Below are 20,944 nucleotides of genomic sequence, written 5' to 3'. Positions count from 1 at the left end.
TGTTTTCCTTTGTCAAGATCTTAAAAGTGTTGACATTCCCTTACTGATTTGTTTCTTCCTCCTTGAGAGAGTTGCAAAACATTTTGTCTATAAGATTATGAAGAGAATCACAACAATCATCTAGAAAATAAACCTAATTGTGTTTTTTCTGTTTACACAATTAAACATATAATTTTGACATCAAAATTTTATCTACAAGTGTGATGGTTGTTGGCATAATCATGTCAAAATTCCACCTACAATGGACATTAAAATTACCAAATATTTATAGTTGGGATTTCAAGAATTACTAAACTTCTCTAGGTTTCCACACTTTAAGATAAGTATGAAACCTTCAATTTTTTTCATTCCAAATTCCTCTTCATCCAACTTCATATGACCCGCTCATGCAAAAACTATTAATGCTTTCCCACTTCTATAACCACCTATGTTCTTTCATAATAGTTATTAATGTTGGAATTTTATGCCCTTTATTGTCCATGGGAGTTGTAACAACTTATACCATGGTCACTTCACTTTTCTACCTTTTACCATGAGCATATTACATTAGAGAAAGAGTATCCCTAATACCAATGACTCGTCTGCATGGATTTTGTAAGAGGGATCATTACAGAAAAAGGGGCTAGTAATCAACAAAGTCTTACAACAACATGCCAAATGGACATGTATTATAATCAGTCTATGCTCAAATCTTTTTGGTTAAACTCAACATGTTGGAGTATATTGGTTAGATAATGGGGTAAGATAATTTTTTCCATTGAGTTGAGCATATTGTCGACATAGTCATGAGCATATTGTTGACATAGTCATGACCAATTGTGAAGAATTCTAATAATATTCAAAGGCATACGATACTATTTATTTGGTTGGCTATGTTTTAAGTAAGCCCAATTATGTTTGCATTCACCCTACAAAACACATTGACCATGTGGAATTTCTAGTGTTTCATTGCAGGCTAGAAGTGTCAGACTGAGGGTTTAACTACCTAATATTACATGTTTGAAGAATGGATAAAATATTTTAAGTCCAATCATTTACATGCATCATTAAGGATGCATCCTTGTACCCTCAATTTATTTATTTATTTATTTATTTCTTTTTTTATGATGCTTCTTTAGGATACTACCATTGGACATTCAAAGGGTCTTTCCACTATTAGTGTACATTTGATTTAGTTGAGATTTTACTAAACCTAACTTTAATTAAGGTATAGCGGTTATTGGGAGGCCTTTTAGGGCTATGTAATAGTCATCACACATAATTATTTATTTACTAAGAAAATATATATATGTCATAAAAGATAAGTTAATAAAGTGAATCTAACTAATTATTAGTTGGATCAGGTGCAACCAATCCAACCATCTTCCTAGTATATAAATACTCTTGATAAAAAATGCAAATGAACTTGGATATCCTTCCTCATATTTATCTCTCTTCTTGAGTATTTTTGTGTCCTTGTTGTTGGTCCCATAATGTAATGTAGGATTGTAGCAACAATGAATTTAAGCAGAACAAATATGTAAAAAAATGATGCGGTCAAGTTGCTCATGGAAATTTTGAAGAATATGCAAATTGTTTGAAAAAATTTTGTTCATGGATATTGTTAATCATTGTTTGTAATTAATGGTCGTGGATGCCCATCTGTGAGCCTGCAGAAATGGTGTCATAAATAATGTGAGATGAATAGGAAAAATTTCATGGAAGAAAAAAAGTGACAAAGATGGAGAGGTCATCGTGATGCATGGTCCAATGCAAACATATCAGTATGTGAATGCACACAACTATTTTCTTTTCACGACCAAAAATTCAGAGAGATAAGAATTAGGAAATCATAAATTTAGAAAATATGATTTTTTCCTTACTACTAACTATCCTCAATGGGGCCTATGTTCTTAAAAAAAATGTGATGGTTTTAGTACATGCTACTTAGGCTCTTGGTAGGATGAGGAACTATTTAACCACATATATAGTGTAGCCACCTCCAATTGCACTATACAAATAAGATTGAATGGGATTTAATCCCTTTCAGTTCTATTTAGTAGGCGGTTGCACAAATTCAAATTTCTTTGTTGACCTGCAACATACCAAATATACTCGTATGTAGTTCCCATCTTAAGTACAAGGCCAAACTATTACATCAAATTATAAAGGCTACATAGAGATAGATCCATATCACCTAATAGAGAGATCCATCTACTATTTTCAATACCATATCTTACAGGTGCCCTCTCTAATGATGATTTTTGGTCAGAATTGACTACATAACTACTTAGGAGGTTGGAAAAGTTGGCGCAATGCTAGAATTTCTTGGTGAAAATGTGTGAAGGCTACATATTCATGACATGCATGTAGAATCTTACATATAGTTGTTTACTAGATAAATGTCGACTTTGAATGAGTTGATCGACTGAAATATTAACGCTTCCAACAATCCATATTGTAGTCGACTCAAAGTCCAAACTAACCAAGTTTTGGAGCAATAAACAAGGAGGAATCATGAGAGGAAATTTCAGCCTAGAAATGCCTATGGATTTTTCATGTAAGTTCTATGTCATAATGTGTAACCAATAAAAAACCTTTAAATTTAAAAAGAGGTACATGTAAATATTTTGGAGAGAAAAGTAGAAAAACGATTTTTTTTAAATGTATTTTTGAGTTATCTCCTTATAGGTTTACTCAAATTTAAAAGTGCAGACATTCATTGGATGCAGAATTAAATTCCACATCAAACAAGTACCGATTATGCATATTTTTTAGAAGGCCCACATTGATAAAAGAAAAATGAAGATACATTAAAAAATGTGTTGAACATGTTTTTTAATGCATCTTCATTTTTTATCAATGTGGGTCTTCTAAAAATATGCATAATGGGTACTCGTTGGATGTGGAATTTAATTATGCATCCAACGAGCATTTTCACTTTAAATTTGAGTAAACCTATAAGGAGATATGCCAAAAATACAATTAAAAAATGGAGTTTTCTTCTTTTCCCTCCAATATTCATAACCTTCATTTTATCATTGTAACTATTATTTTATTATTTTTTCATTAGGAGGCCACTTTTAGGCTGAAACTTCCTCTAATATAAGTGCAAATGAACAACCACCATAATGGAAAAGCAAACCACACATGTATGGCTGGCATAATGATTTGACTTCAAAGTGTATTCATGTAAGTTGGTGAATATGACAATCATCAATAATGTCATAATGAGATATAATGTTCCAACAATATATCAATGCGACATAATCATTGTGTATATCACCATGTATAATGATTTTTGAGAAATGTGACATAAATTATCAATGTGTTACTTTTTCATTGTCACCTAATATGAATAAATATATTATTGCCGCGATATAAGAGTGCAATCAACCTAAATGACATATGCTCCATTTAACAAAAGCTTATATTTGAATGTGACAATATAACATAACCATCAAGGTACATATCAATGTAATAATTTTTATTGTACATGTAATACATCATAATCTTAATTCTTTTTTAATGTCACAAAATGACATAATCATATTCTTTGATGTGCATTACATTTATACATGACCTTTTTTAAATCTAATACAATGTAATAATTATTGATCATCATAATGTGAGTTAACTTTTCATCAATCTCATAAAGAGACATGACCATTTATGGATTTCACAAAGCAAAATAATCATTGGAGAATGTGCCAAAAAAAGATTAGCATGTACCAACTTCATAATGTGACATAAGAATTGGTGAACATTGTAATACAAAATAACTATTTGAAATATATTAGTTCAACATAAATATCAAGGAACACCGAAATGCAACATAACCCTTTATGATCATTTTGACAAAACTCTGTCATTTTCGTAATGTAACATAAGTATTATTAAACATTCCAATTTGACATGTGTCAAGTAAGATAAGGAAACCTTGTTCTCAACCTCAAACATAACCTTTTTCAAGGGCAATTCATATCTCCAACTAGATTTTTTAAATTCTACATATAGATCTTTTAAAATCCACATGAATACTACCATCCTCTTTCTCATGTAAAGAATTTAAGCAAAATTGAAAAAAATCTCCCACTGTGTGCCAAAAATTTCTCACACATAATCCCTATGAAATATATCTTATAATGCTTGTAGTGTAATTAACTCCAAATTTTTTTAAAAATTGCATATAATGTAGTGCAAAATCCAAGATTATAAAAGAAATATAGCTAAAATTGTATAGAGCATCTCTGTGATAAATAAAATAAAAATCTATATTCACATGCGTCTTCAAAAGGACAACTTTCAAAAACAAGGTTCCAAATGCCATCACAATATAGCTATCTATATAAAATCTTAACTATTTATGGGCTACTTGTAATAAGAAACTGCTAAAAAATTTGGAGGTCGTTAATAGAGTATCTAAATAAAAAGATTAAAATATAATCTTAATACAATAAGAAATGCAAAGTCATTTAAAGAAGGCCAAAGATATGTGCCACATTCACAAGAGTAACATCAAGCATGGCCAAGGGAGTAAGTGCGTATAACAATTAAAGTAATGAAGTATAACTTCAAATACACAAAGAAAATACAATAGACACGGGGCCAAGAAAATAAGTGTTTGTAACTAAGAAAGGGAAATGCATCTTAATAAAGAAGTGTTGGTTACTAGATACAAGAATAAGTATGTACATAGAGAAAAACAAGTTAATAAAGAAGAATGTACATAGATATAATGATAATGTTATTTTTTAAAGCAAAAATTAAAGATCCAAAAAGGAAAAGTGGAAATAGTTGAATAAAAAAAAATTAAATATGTTTACTTAAATACTTAGTTTAATATTTCTATCATAAACCAGTTAAATATATTTTATTTTTCAATTTTTTTTAAATAAGATTTGATTATTATATTTGAACATAGACATTGTTTAATTATTATATGTTTTAGAATTTTTGGCCAAAATCCAATTAATTTTTTTTAGTTAAATCTTGATATTTGTTGTTTAAAATATGTTTTTGATTGTATATATCGATTCAACACTCTAAAAAAATCTTTTAGGGCACTTAGATTATGGAGGGTTTTTAATTCAAAGTTGTAATTCCAACAAATCTTTGTCAGAAGAAAATTACGCTGAAAAATATGCCAAAAAAGTCTCCAAAACATATAACAAATAGTCTAGAGCTTAAACATATAACTTTTCCAATAAAAAATAATTATTCTAACTTCTTTAAAAAAACCAACATGTATCTAACATGAGCAGAGAGGGATCAAATTTATTTATGTGCAAACTTATTTTAGAGTGCAAAAGTCATGTACAAATTTTAAATGTTTGAAATGTATTTTTGAATGTTATAGAGATTGCATAACATTTGTATTGATTCTTTTGATTTTTTATTATTAATATATTTTTAAATATATGTCAATATTAATTCATATTAAAATATTTTAATCAACTCACATTGGATAGTTTATTCTATATAACATTAAAATATATTTTTTAACATTTTTTTTATGTAGAGATATATATGAGATTCGTATAACTCAACTTAAAATATTTTTCAAAAATATAAGGTGTAAACATCTTACTCACATATTTTCTTTTCTTTTTTTTAATTATTTTAAATGAAATTATATTAGGTCATATAGATAACTAATTAAATATGCATAAAAAAAAAAATAGTTCACATACTTTTCTATTTAGAAAATGTTTTAATTTTATTTTATGAGAGAAAGACATACTTCAAACATTTTTTTTCTCTTTAAAAAATATTATAGTTTTATTTTAAAATAAATAAACATACACATTGTTTTCATAGAATAAGCTTTTAAACTCAATAAAATACATATAATTAACTATTACTGTTAAACCTACTCAAATTCTACTTATTAACTTCTTTTAAAAAAATAAAGTATAAACTATTATAACTTTCCTCTAAGTTGTAACCATACTTCCTCGCATAAAACAAAACACGCAAATTCCTATGCGCTCCACTCCATCTGAAAAGATCAGTACCATCTGGATAACATAACTACCTAAACAATAAACCCTAAAATAATAGAGCAGAGATTCGAGTTCAAATTTCTACACCGCAATATGCAACTAAAAACAAAAACCCTTCAAGAAGTAGGAAAGAGAAATGAGTTAAAATTTCCACACTTCAATGTTCAATTTAAAAAAATAAAAAATCATTCAGGGTTGAAATTTTAAACTCCTTATTTCAAATATCCAAATTTACAATTTTTAGAGTGTCTTTTAAGATTTTAAAATATTTCTCAAAAATTCAAATATTCAATTTACAACTCATCTCAAATATTTCTGAAAATCAACCCCAAAAAAATCAAATATTCAATTTACAGAGATGAATTGCGTTACTCTTTTTCTTATATATTTTGAAATATTCTTAAAATTCACATCTGTCAAATTTCCCAAAAATCAAAATATGGAAAAAAACAAAAAAAATCGACTACCCTATCGACATAAACATGATTGAATATTCAATGATCTAGGCCCATTTGTCGTTATGAAGAGAAAAATAGATATACCATTTGAATGGTCCAAGTAAGTTGTGGATGGTGCGGTCACGTATGGACCATGTGATCAATCAACCACGAATCCACATCTGTCAAATTTCCCAAAAATCAAAATATGGAAAAAAACAAAAAAAATCGACTACCCTATCGACATAAACATGATTGAATATTCAATGATCTAGGCCCATTTGTAATAGATATACCATTTGAATGGTCCAAGTAAGTTGTGGATGGTGCGGTCACGTATGGACCATGTGATCAATCAACCACGAATCCGAGATTCCGATCGTCTCTGGAAGGATAGTGATGTAACTGTAAAACTTCATTGGTGTGAATTGCGATGCTGATGGAGTGTCAAGGAATTCATACAATATTCATAAAAATTCCGGAGGCATTGGAAATCTAATGGAATCTCATGGTCCATCCTTTCATGGACTTATCCACTGTCATATCGCTCACCATATATATCGCTGCTTACAGAAGACAAAACTAATATGAGAGCTTGTTCCCTTTTAACGACTAAAAATACAAAGTAAAACTATTGATTTTCCAAGCATACGGTTAAAAAACTGTATCAGTTTTTAACGCTTTGACCTTTTTAATTCCCGCAGCCGGCACGGCCTGGCCCGTACTATTGTAATCCGAATGGTAGAGCTAACTATTAATTTGAGCTGGTTAGTGACACAAATAATTTGTTGGAAGTTTGACAACTAATTATGTAAATATGAGTAATAATTGTTGCTACTAGTTATTTTATATCGAAACAGCATTTATGTAATGGAGGAGGCTTGTACAAAACTAGTGAATGCCCAAAAAATGTAATTGTGGAGAATCATTGTTGAAATAATAGATATTCCAATCCCTTGCCCTGTGGATGTTTCCTTGACACCCTCTCAAGGTTTTACCATGTCCATTCTGTGTGTTTATTTGTATATGTGGTTTCAGTTTTTGAAGTCAATTATGAATCTTTCTTGGTTTATGTATAACTGAATGTTTATTTTCTTTCCTCATTTCCCCTATTAGACCTACAATTGGTATCGAAGCCTGTTAGTTGAGTTTGAGTGAGCAATCTCTCTGTGAGAAAAAAAAAAGAGGGAGCCATCTGCGTGAGGAGGCCATTTGCATTTGAGGAGTATGCTGCCTATCTCTGTGTGAGTCCCTGCCTTTGCCTGCGTGAAGGCTGTTGTTGTCTCTGCATGAAGGCCAGGAAGCTGCTATTGTCTCTACGTAAGGAGCAAAGAAGCTGCTGTTGGTGTTGCCTGGCGTGAGTCTTGTGCCGCTGCTGCATGACCAGAGAAATCCGTTGTCTGCGTGAGGAGTCTAGAACATCTCTGTGTGCAATGTTGTTGGTGTTGCGTGGCATGAGTCTGGTGTTGCTGCTGCGTGACCAGAGAAATCCGTTGTCTGCGTGAGGAGTCTAGAACACCTCTGCCTGCAAGAAAAATAGTCTGCCTGCCAGACCTGCGTGAAGACCACTTGTAAGAATATCAAAACCACGTGAGGCCATTGTTGTGCATGAGCCTACCACTGTAGAGGAAGACGTTTGCTGGAGAAAAGCCCATTGCTGCCAGAACTCCATTGTTGCGTGGAAGGCGTGAACCATTGTTGCCAGAACTCCATTGCTGCATGGAAGGCGTGAAGCGTGGTTTGCTACGTGTTAGTCTAGAACAGTGAAAACCAGAGCCACAAACCCTTTGCTTGTGCGTGTATTCTCTGCGCGTCCATTGAAGTTCGTGTTGGAGAAGACCCTCTGCCCTACGTGCTGCCAGAGACTGATCAGCAGACATGGATCCGGGTATTTTTTGAAAGAAATTTTGTGTCATAATTTTTTTTCTTAGAAAGTTGTGAAAATAAAGGAGTGGATGTGTGTAAATTGAAGAAAAAAGTGTAAGGCAAAATGTTGACATTGCAATAAAATTGGACACTTGAAGAAACATTGTTGGAAACAAAAGGAATCCGTTAACATGAAGAAGGAAGTGGATGAGGGCGATTTAGGTATGATAGACAAAGTTTTATCTGCTGAAGAATTATGTATGAAAGATGAAACTTCACCTGAATGTAATGTCTCTCAGGGTTTAGAAAGCTAGCTGTTAGACTCTGGTGCTTCTCATCACATGTGTCCACACAGAAATTGGTTTACTTCGTATGAAAATGTAAATGGTAGTTTTGTGTTTACGGGTAATAATGTGTCATGTCAGACTGTTGGGATGCGGAATATCAGGATTAAGATGTATGATAACACAGAACATTAACTAGTGTTAGACATGTACCTGATTTGAAGAAAAATTTGATTTCTTTGGGAGTGTTGGATTCAGATGGTTATAAGTTTACAGGTCACGATGGCATCTTGAGAGTCTTTAAAGGAGCCCTAGTGGTTATGAAAGCAGAAAAGGTCGGAAATCTTTACAGGTTAAAACGAAGTACTCACGTCAGTGAAGCAATGGTTGCATCAGAAGAGGAAGAAGCACGTACTCGTCTATGGCATCAGCGATTAGGTCATATGAGCAAGAAAGGTCTTCAGGTACTGATGAAACGTAAATCTCTTCCCGACCTGAAATCCTTGAAGTTAGATTTCTGTAAACATTGTGTGTATGGAAAACAGTGTAAATAGAAATTTAAAGTTGGAAATCATAATAGTAAAGATATTTTAGACTATATTCATTTTTATCTGCCGCGACCATCCCCTGTTGTATCATATGGAGGTGCTTTATATTTTTTAACATTTATTGATGATTTCTCTCGTAAAGTTTGTTTCTTTATGCTAAAAAAGAAAGTTAATGTATTCAATGTCTTTAAACAATTTAAAACAATGGTAGAGAAAATAACAGGAAAATCTATTAAATGTTTAAGCACTGACAATGGTGGTGAGTTCACTTCAATTGAATTTGAACAATATTGTAAGGATGAGGGAATTATTAGACACAAAACTGTTGTTTATACTCTTCAGCAAAATGGCATTGCTGAGCGTATGAATCGAACTCTTATGGAAAGAGCCATAAGCATCATCAACAATGCTAACTTGCAAAAGGAGTTGTGGGCAGAAGCAGTATTTACTGCTTGTTATTTAGTTAATAGGTCACCTTCAATAGCAATTAATGGTAAAATTCTTGAAGAAGTTTGGACAAGCCAGTCTTGTGATTATTCACATTTGAAGATATTTGGTTGTGATGCTTATTCTCTTATTCCTAAAAATCAGTGTTCAAAATTAGATCCAAAATTGAAATGTTATGTCTTTGTTGGGTATGACTATGCAGTGAAAGGATATAGGTTGTGGGATCCTACATTGCGGAAGATAGTCATTAGTAGAGATGTAACATTTGATGAATCTTCTCTTTTAAAGTCAGATGTAGAAAGAATTGAACAGGAACAGGTATCGCCAAATCAACGAGTTCAGTTGGAGGCTAGACCTTTCGGTGACATTTAAAAGGAAGGAGAGACCTCTGGAGAAAAAGGTTTTGAAGACACAAAGGAAGCCATTGAAGCTTTTGAACCAGTTCAAGTTTCTTAACCAGTTCAGCGACTAGTCGCTCTAAGAAGTTCTACAAGGGAAAGAAAAACTCCCAAAAGGTATGAAGATTCTGCTTCATCTTTTGCTTTGATTACTGAAGATGGGGAACCTTCTTGTTATCAAGAAGTAGTAGATGATACAGATAGCAAAAAATGGAAAACAACTATGGAAGAAGAAATGGATTCCTTAGCCAAGAACAATACATGGGATCTTGTAGAGCTTCCTGAAGGGAGAAGTGTTATTGGATGCAAGTGGGTCTTCAAACTAAAACGGAAAGTTGATGGAAGTATCGAAAGTTATAAGGCGAGACTGGTAGCAAAAGGGTATTCTCAGGTTGAAGGTATAGACTTTCATGAGATTTTTTCTCCAGTTATAAAACTTGTTTCTATTCGTATTGTCTTGGCACTAACTACATTACTTAATCTTGAGTTAGAATAGTTAGATGTTAAAATAACTTTTCTACATGGTGATTTGAATGAAGAGATGTATATGGAACAGCTAGAAGGTTTTGTACAAGGGCGCAACAGAAGATTAGTTTGCAAGCTCAGGAATTCATTGTATGGTTTGAGGCGGTCTCCCCGACAATGGTACAAGAAGTTTGACTCCTTCATGGTGAGCCAGAACTTTATAAGAAGTGAGTATGATCATTGTGTATACTTCAAAAGTCTCAATGGAATATTCATTATCTTAGCTTTGTATGTTGACGATATGCTTATTGCAAGCAAAAGCATGGAAGAGATCAATAGGTTAAAGGCTCAGCTCTCTAGGACGTTTGATATGAAGGATCTTGGAGCACCAAAACATATCTTGGGCATGGAGATACACATGGACAGGAAAAATGGTAAGCTTTAGCTATCATAGCAAAAGTATGTGGAGAAAATACTTGAAAAGTTCTCTATGAACAATGTGAAACCTGTTAATGTTCCACTAGCTTCCCGTTTTAAGCTTTCTTTGGTTTTGAGTCCTAGAACTGATGAAGAAAAGCAGTATATGTCTCATGTACCATATGCAAATGCTGTAGGCAACTTAATGTATGCGATGTTATCTACAAGACCTGACATTTCACACGCAGTTGGAGTTGTCAGCAGGTTCATGGCAAATCCAGGTGAAGAACATTGGCGAGCAGTGAAATGGGTGCTTCGATATCTAAGAGGCACAAGTGACCATTGCATCATCTTTAATGGTAGTGAAGGATCAGTCTGCGGATATGTAGATGTTGATTAAGCAGGTGATTTGGACAAAAGAAGATCTACTATAGGTCTTGTTTTTACTCTTGTAGATAGAGCAATTAGTTGGATGTCAAAGGTTCAAGAAACAGTTGCATTGTCCACTACCGAAGCTGAATATATAGCTGCTTCAGATGCCAGTAAAGAAGCAATCTGGTTAAAGGGTCTGCTTGATGAGATTGGAAGGACGCAAGGGAAAGTGGATGTACTTTGTGATAGTCAAAGTGCTATTCACTTGGCTACTTGCTTATCACAGTAGAACCAAGCACATTGATGTAAGGTATCATTTTCTGAGACATATGATTGATGGCGGAAAGGTAGCTCTTCAAAAAGTCCATACGCGAGAGAATTGTGCAAACATATTCAGAAAGCCAGTTACAGTAGAGAAGCTGTGATGGTGTTTAGCTTCTCTTGGCTTGCAGAAAAGATGATGAATGGGCATGGGCAAGGGATTAGGAAAATTGTTGTCAAGGTGGACTTTGTTGGAAGTTTGACAACGAATTATGTAATTATGAGTAATAATTGTTACTACTAGTTAGTTTTATATCAAAACAACATTCATGTAATGGAGGAGGCTTGTATAAAACTAGTGAATTCCCGAGAAATGTAATTGTGTAGAATCATTGTTGAATTAATAGAGATTCAAATCCCTTGCCCCGTGGATGTTTCCTTGACAGTCTATGAAGGTTTTACCATGTAAATCCTGTGTGTTTATTTGTGTGTTTGGTTTCAGTTTTTCAAGTCAGTTATGAATCTTTCTTGGTCTATGTATAACTGAATGTTTATTTTCTTTCCTCATTTCCCCTATTCGAATTACATAACTAAAGTTTTTTTAGGCTGCATTGTATTTTTCATAGTGAGATATGTTTTCTCCATCTTATTTGGCTTCTTCTTAAGGTGAGAAGGCTATAATTTTATAACTTTATGTTACATTTATTTTTTTCTTTTTATTTTTTCAAGTATTTTTATATCAAAACTAATGTCAACATTAGTTAATTATCATTAAAAAATTATTTTTCGTTTGCCAATATTATGGTGTTATGGTTTGTTTCATATATGTATGCCTTTTGATAAAGGTGACACACCACACCACATATATTACCATCTACATGTACTACTTGTCAGCGAGCAATGTTTTTGAAGTATCCAGGCTCTGGTGAGGTGAGGCAGGTGGGAATCGAACTACGGGCACCAGTCTAGTATCGTAACGAATTCAGGGAGCAGGCCGTCAAGTGTCCCTCCTCCAGTGTGGAAGCACAACATTAGGAAAAAACAGGGGTACCAGCAGAGGACGAATCAATAGGGCTAGGTAGAGTCAACCCAGCGTGATCCTCTTACAAGCACCTGAAATGCCCATCACCCGGGGATATGGGCTTCAACTTCTAGTGCTTTGTTTTGAGCTTCTGACGACGTCAAATTGAAATTGAAGTCTTCAATTTGGAGCAGAGTACAGCCAATAAAACATCCTGACTGGGATCTCTCTTGGTTGTTCACTCGACAAGGTTAAAAACAGATATGACCGTGCACTTAACAAGGTTAAAAATAGATATGACCGGGGACTTTGTTGGGTTGTAAAATCATAGTCTATATGATCTATATTTGGTGCTATGAATTTAAGTCACAGATGGGGTATACAAGATCTAAAGCTATGGAACTATTTATGGATATCGTCGTGACTCTGTTGATCTAGTTGCATGAAATGGGATGAGCGAAACAAGTTGCTTATGAGTCCATTTTTGGGAATTCGATCAATGGCTTATTCCATAACCATATAGACTAAAATATTCAAAAGTCTCATGTTGAACAATCCTTAGAGACAGATGATTGTTGGAAGACCAACCCCAAACTCTGATAGAGAAGGAAGTACAAGGGCCTAGGTTTAGTCAGATGAAACAAAGTGAATTGAATTAGTCAATAAGAAAAGAAGATTCAGGTACTATTTTATGTTTATTCACTTAATCATTTATAAGAAAAACTCAATTGCCAAGACTGGTCACTGTTTTACTGCTAATTTTAAGTATCACCTGTATGTTAAGAGGTAGCGTTTGAAGTCCATTTAGTTTCTCTTCACAGCAAGATCTATCATCTTTTTGACAAAGTAATCTCCCAAACACCTGGAACAATAGAGGCAATACATCGCAGGCGTCTAGAAACCCATCTACAAGGCCTACAAATTCTGGTGGTTGACGTGGCTAAAAGAAGGCAAGCCAAGAGAAGAGATCTAAAGAGTTTGTTCAATTGAGGCCCTTGAGCTGATAAATTTACGAGTCTGCAATTCTTGTAGTTCTAAGTACATGTTTTTCACGAGAAGTAATAAAAACTCAAGCTCATGGGGTCATGGACATGCTTGATTGACAATAAAGCATTCAATTGATGGAGATGATCTACATCGTCTAATATCATGAAAGCGTGGGAAGATTTCATATTATTTCCAAGTATTACAATATCTTCTTCCCAACTCTTAATTTGGGCATCTATTCCTTTTATGTCCTGAATGAGAATAAGCTCCCTTTGCATTTGAGTTAGAGACTTTACATGTATGTTTTCTCACATCAAATAAAAAGGAGGAGAAATTGTAATTTGATCTCTTACTCTTAAAAAATTCTCTGGCAAGTGTCAATTTCCCAATTCCACCCAATCCTACAATGCCCACAACCTTGGCCTCCAGCGCATCCTACCCCTTCACCTGATATAGGATTTTCCTCTCAAAGTCTTCAAGTTTTTCATCCAAACTAATTTTATGGTTGGCCACAAATAGCAGTGATTTTGGGACCTCTTTGAAAATACTTTGCATAACCTTATCCACCAACTCCACCTGGTCCCTGATATTCATAATCAAAGGAAGGTATAAGAACTAGTGAGAACAAGCCTACATAAGTTTTTCATGTACTAATCCACCAAATAAAAAAAAAAAAAATATGAATTTGGAAATTAAAAATTAGCATAGATTGGGATATTGGAAGATACTTACCCATTGCATGCCTCTAGCTTGAAGTCGCTTATATATGCAAGATGGAAAAGTGCATTATTCCATCCCTAAATTGTTTGTGAGTCGAATCTTTAATTCTCTTCATGCTTCTGCAGGGCTTCAGTGTACTTTCATTTATTGGACCACCGGAGGTTAGAAGGTTTAACGTTGTAAAAAACAGGAAGAATTGTACCCTTATATTTGAGCATGAGGATGACCTCTTCTAGGTACCACTTCGATTCTGCATAGTGTTCAAAGAAAATCACGATATGCATAGAGGATATTTCAATAACGACTTTTATTTTATCAGAAATGTTGTGTCTAGCTCGTAGTTCCGGCTTATCAAGGAAGATTTGAAATCCCCTGGACTTGAGTCTGTTGAAGAGATGGTCAGTAAAGGTGTTTTTGACATCAGGCCCCTATGATTAATAAAATTTTCGTAAGGGCCATAAGAAATTGATGTAGAAGTGGAAGAAGTGGAAGATGTATCAACAAATGGGAATTGTGTGATTGGGATTTGGATGAACAGATAGATAGTAATAATAACATAAAATGTTGAACAAGTGAGCCATAAGGCGGATTGGTCATGTTGAAGCCTCTAGAAGACATGAGTAAATGAGTCGATTAAATGAGCCTAAAAGATGGTTTACATGAGCTTAGATCTTAGAGCGCATGTAAGGTGACACTTGGTATTCATGCGATCAGATGAGTCTAGCTGTAGGAACTTTATATATATATATATATATATATATATATATATATATATATATAGATTCTAATTATCATATTATTCTATTTAATAATTTTTTTTATACCTTCTAATTATTCACTCTTTGCATTTTCTCAACCACTTCATCAACCAATGGTTGATTAGACTGTTGAGAAACCATAACAGATTCAAAAGTAGAAGAACCTTTAGATTCGGACCATATCCTTTGTACCATTGGAATATCAGGGCACAAATGAGTAAAATGGTCTCCCTTACATATCTTACAATGGAACTTAGGTTTACATCTTTGATGCCTAGGTTTCTTATCAACATCCATTCCGCCAACATGACTAGTAGTGGTTGGTGGAGAGTCCCCAACATGACTCACAGAGGTTAGTGATTCTTTGCTAAGAGAGATAGGCCTTGTGCCCCCTATCCTACTCACAAAAGCATGTGAGTCAACATAAATATGACTGAGAGAGGTAGGTGACTAATCACTAGTATGAATTGCAGTGACTAGACTTATGCCCCCATTGTGACTTGCAATGGCTGAAAGCACATCTCCAACATGACTTGTAGGGGTTGGTGATGATTCATGGATAGAACTTTTCTTCTTCTTCTTCTTCTTCCTCTTTCTCTTCTTTTTAGATCTTGATGCAGCCTAAGCCACAACTATGCACAATATGCATATAAAATGCATATCATATACATGTCCAAGGAATTTTAATATTCCTGCTTAGTGAAACCTTCACATGTCAAGGTTTAATGCTCCTTCAATAGACTCTATGTGGAAACGCTTTATTTAACTATCCAAAGTATTAACTTTAATAAAACTTTGAGCGGAACCTTATACAACCCTTCATAATCTCTTGTTAATTCTTATTAACCACGCATCTCAATAGTACCCTTTTAACTCTAGTTTTAGATTAACCCAACATTAACCATAACACATTTATTCCACTCATTTCTATTATAACTCTTGTATAATAGAAATATTTCATAACCCTTACTTAAAACCTTATCTTCCCGCCATTCCACAACCCTTTGCACGTATATCAATGCCTTCTCTAGCACATTAAATATCCACCGTTGATCTGTCTCGCTCAATCCAATGGATATCGCGTTGTCTTCTCACCAACTAACTCGGATCTCCACCATTCATGTGACCCATCCAATTTAACGACTATTGCAATCTCGCATAGATATTTGCATGACCAATATCAGGTAGTTAGAAAAGTGGTTTTCCCTTTCCATCGTGTGCTACGTGTCACCCACCTAGGCTAATCACATGAAATTATAGAATATCGTTTACCTCTTTGAGGGCAAGCAAGATACCGCTGACCACTTGCGAAGACTACTCCATTCTTCTGCTAACACGTGGTTTTAATCTCCGCCATTCATCTTCTTCTAATATCATCTGTCGGTCTGGCCGATCTGATGATTCCCATTCTTTTTTGTTTAATTCTTTCTACGTCGTTGAGCTTCTGTGTGCGACTTGACTTCATTTTGCACAAATTAATCCTAGCCATCTATCTCACACAATCTCGTTTGTTGATCTCATTGATCCAACGGTTCCTGTGCACTGTTACGTTCTTTTGTTTCTCCCTGTGTAAAAGCCCATTCGGTTTTCTTCCTATGTATTTTTTCTCACCTTACGGTCTTCAGTTGTTCTGATCTCGATCTCCACTCTGTTACTTCATTTCTTCGCGCCTTTATGCTTCCTTCATAAATCATTAGGTTTTAGGAAACCTTGCAATTATACCTTCGCTGTAACATTAAACGTTTTCTCTGATAGTGTCTGTGTGCAATCCTGTAACACTCCTCTGTACTTCTTCTCTGGTTCTGCACACCTAAAAACCTATGCTACGTAGAATTACTCCAATCCACACACAATTTATAATTCAATTACTCAATACACACCACACAATTCACGAATTGAATTCTCTGTCTTTATAAACAATTATTTACATAATGAGTCTTCCTTTGGCCTAATATTCTAATCAGTGGCCTTTTCCTTTCCTGCCCATAGGCTTATAGTCAAACGCTTTCTAAACTCTGAACTCTAATTCCCTAACTCGTTAACTCTTTGACTAACTAACTCTCTCTATGCCTTTTAGGCTTACATTTATACAAAAGGTTTTGTAACCCATTTCGGTTTAGATCCTCAATCTTTTGAACTAAATCTTGAATATCCTCTAAGTCCACTTTTGACTCAACTAATCCCTAAGGATACTTTCTAGATCAAAAAATCACCAACTAATTCCTATTCTAAGCTTTAGCAATCCCTGTGAATTCTAAGTTGTCCTAATTCTCTCATGTTCTCCAACATTCGAGAACATTTACAAATATGCCTCACAATACTTAATTAAATCATATTCTTAATAACTCTCATAGCCTTACTTAGAAACCTTAACAATTACATTAATTTAATACTCAAGAGACCAACTTCCTTTAAAACACAAGACCCCCTATGTCTACTACAATACAATGAAATTTCTGAGCTAGATGCTCCTGCGTCAGATCTCTTATTACAAGAGGGAGGAGAAAGAGGAATCCTAGATTTCTCTTTTGAAGAAGATGAACAATTAAAACCTATTTGATGCCCTTGAAATAAATCATTCATCTTATAAGCTTCAAGAAAATTTGGAATATTCACGATAGACCACAACCAAACTGGTAGTCCAACATTCAATCCAGGAATACTCAAAGTTTCCATCAAGGGGGTACCAACGTTTCCAAAGAAAGGAAAAACACAAGGATCCCCTTTTGGAAGGGTCCCTTGGTTGGCCTCCGCAAGAATATTGGTCATACCCAACTTATACACATATCCTTCCCTTACGGGATCATACAAATGACTTTCCAAGGAAGAAAGATGCACAATCAAAACTTTTCCCTTAAGGAGGTAACTCCACAACTTTCAAAAGAAAGATCTAAAGCCTTTCAAGAATAGTGGAATGGTTGGTCAGTCACTTAGAATATAATGTCCAAAAGTGACAACACAAATCCACCTAAAACCAACTAAATACAAAGAGAAAAGAGCACTCCACTATAAAGTCCCTAAAGACGCAACCAATCAAGCAACTTCCAAGAATTTCTACTCCAAGTGATGAGGACCAGACACAAAAATATAAGAAAGTGAAGATAATGGACCTTCTACAGATAGTTTGGAATAATTATAGCACAAACCTACCAGCAAAGGTAACAGAAATAGTTACACTGACCACCAATCAAAAGCCTTTGCCAGTGCAAGTACACTAGCTTTGCAAGGGCACCCTCCAGAAGTACTAATGAGAGTGATACAGCGTCTGCCTCAGGTACCACGAGTATTCCCCTCCATAGTCACCTATGTGGTCCCTAGGAAATGACACTAAGGTCACCAGTTCGTATCAACAGTTGGGCAGAACAATCTTTGGTTGGTATCCAACAAGTAGGAGAGGGGGTATCTCTCTTCCTTGCCTTCACTCACCCTCATGCTTAGCTCCCAGAAGAGAAGAGATTTCCCTGTCAACTTCACGACACTGGATTTCACTCTTTTAATCAACTTCTATGTTTAAATTTAGAGCGGCCTTGGAGAGTTATGTTATGAAACCGGCTCACAAAAAGATAGAAAATAGAGATCCACGCCTTAGAATTCAGCCTCTTCGAGGGGGCAACCTCCTTTACATTACACAAATGAGAAATTCTTCGATGATTCAAATGACAAAATCTCCTTTCTATATATAGGAGTCTAAGGAGTCACAATCTAACCCAGCCGACCTAACAATAATAGTATAAAGCCCCAAAAATAATAATAGAGGGATTCTATGGGGCACAGTAATAACAATATGGGGACAATAGGGGCACAACAATATTAATAAGGGATACAACTACAATAGTAATGGGGTAATCACTAGTATTATAGGGACCCAACATGCCCCTCTCCTTCAAAAAAGTGTTGTCCTCAACGCTTCAGTAGTTCTAGATGCTTTTGTATAAAATTCTCATCCTCCCATGTGGAATCTTCAGCAGATAAGTTCTTCCACTTGATAAGATACTCCAAAATTGATCGATTTCGTAACTGTCGAGTTCTTGTTTCTGTGACTGCTTCTGGTTCCAATATAATTTTTCCTTCCTCGTCAAGTTCTGGCAATATTGTTTGAACTGGGAGCTTGTTGCCTATAACTTTCTTTAAACATGAAACATGGAAAACTCGGTGCAATCGAGAAGTTGCAGGAAGCTCCAAGTTGTATGCCATAGTACCAATCTTTTGCAACACCTTTTACGGACCATAATACTTTGGTGATAATTTATTATCCTTGTTAGCTTGCTTGAGGTACATTTTCTTATATGGTTGTAGCCGTAGGAATACCCAATCACCTACATCAAAACTTCTTTCGCTGCGATGTTGATCTGCCTGTTGTTTCATTCTATTTTGTGCCAACACGAGGTTATCCTTTAAGAGTTGGAGGACATGTTGTTGATGTTATATGTGATGTTCCATTGCTTGAACCTTAGAATTTTCTCTTAAATATGATGTGATGGATGGTGGCTAATATCCATAAAGTGCCATAAATAGGGTCATTTTTGTTGCTGTATGGAGGGAAGTGTTATACCACCATTCAGCCAGAGGCAACCATTTGACCCATTGTGTCTGTTTATCAGATACAAAGCAACGAAGATATCCTTCCAAACATTTGTTTACTATCTCAGTTTGCCCATCAGATTCAGGATGATAAGATGAGCTATGAGCTAACTGAGTACCAAGGCAAGAAAATAATTTTGTCCAAAAATTTCTAGTGAAAATGGGATCTTTGTCACTTACAATGATCTTTGGGTTTCCATGTAGCTTTTGAATTGTTTCCATAAATGCAGTAGAAACTATATTGGATTTAAATGGATGTGATAATGCACAAAAGTGTGCATACTTGGCAAGTCTGTCAACTACCACGATGATGACACTCTTTCCCTCAGACTTGGGTCCTGTGATAAAATCCATTGAAACCTCCTCCCAATGTTGGCTTGGAATGGATAAAGGCTGTAATAGACACGGTGTCTTAATTGTTTCAATTTTATTTTGTTGGAAAACCAAACATTCCACCACAAACTTTTGAATATCTGATTTAAGGCCCTCCCAAAAAAATTCCTTCTTAACCCTGTGGTAAGTTTTTAAAAATCCTAAGTGCCCTCCTAAGGGAGAAGTGTGAAATTCCATAAGAATATTTTGTTTTAGCTGGGAATTCTTATAGAGGTATAAGCGATCTTTGTACCATAACGAATCATTTTTCCAACTAAATGTATCAGACGTACTGGAGTCTTGTTGTAACTTTCGAATAAGTGCCCACACTTCTTCGTCATTCTTCCATTCCTCCCTTGCTTCGTTTATCCAATCTGGTTGGATAATAGAAATGGCACACAACAATGCTTACACATCCTCATCCTTTCTTGAGAGTGCATCTGCCACCACATTTTGCTTCCCTTTTTTGTAGATGATTTCAAAGTCATAACCCAAAATCTTTGTGGCCCACTTTTGTTGCTCTTCAGAGGATAATCTTTGTTCTAAAAAGTATTTAAGGCTATCTTGATCCGTTTTTACCTTGAAGTGTCTTCCCATTAGGTAGGGTCGCCATTTCTTAAGTGCATGGAGTATTTCCAAAATTTCCTTCTCATAAATAGCTTTGTGTAAAAAGTTTCCCTTGATTGGACGACTTTCGAAAGAAATGGGTCTTTCAACTTGCATTAAAATAGCACCAATTCCATTTCCTGAAGCATCACATTCCACAATAAAGGTTTTTGTGAAGTCTGGTGTAGCTAAGACCGGTTCTTGGCACATTGCCTCTTTAAGATGCTCGAAGGCCTTTGTTGCTTCTGGAGTCCATGAAAATGCATGTTTCTTCAATAATGTTGTTAGAGCTGCTGCTATTCTCCCATAATTCTTAACAAACTTGCAATAATACCCTGTCAACCCGAGAAATCCTCACAGATGCTTTATGGATGTGGGGATTTTCCATTCCTTAATGGCTTTAATTTTGCTAGGGTCTAC

This window comes from Pinus tabuliformis, chromosome 1_1, assembly GCF_031772625.1.
Source record: "Pinus tabuliformis cultivar Carrire ecotype Pingquan chromosome 1_1, CPIR1, whole genome shotgun sequence".
Taxonomy (NCBI): Eukaryota; Viridiplantae; Streptophyta; class Pinopsida; order Pinales; family Pinaceae; genus Pinus; species Pinus tabuliformis.
The sequence above is the reverse complement of the archived record's forward strand: the minus strand, read 5'-3'. Positions refer to the sequence as shown.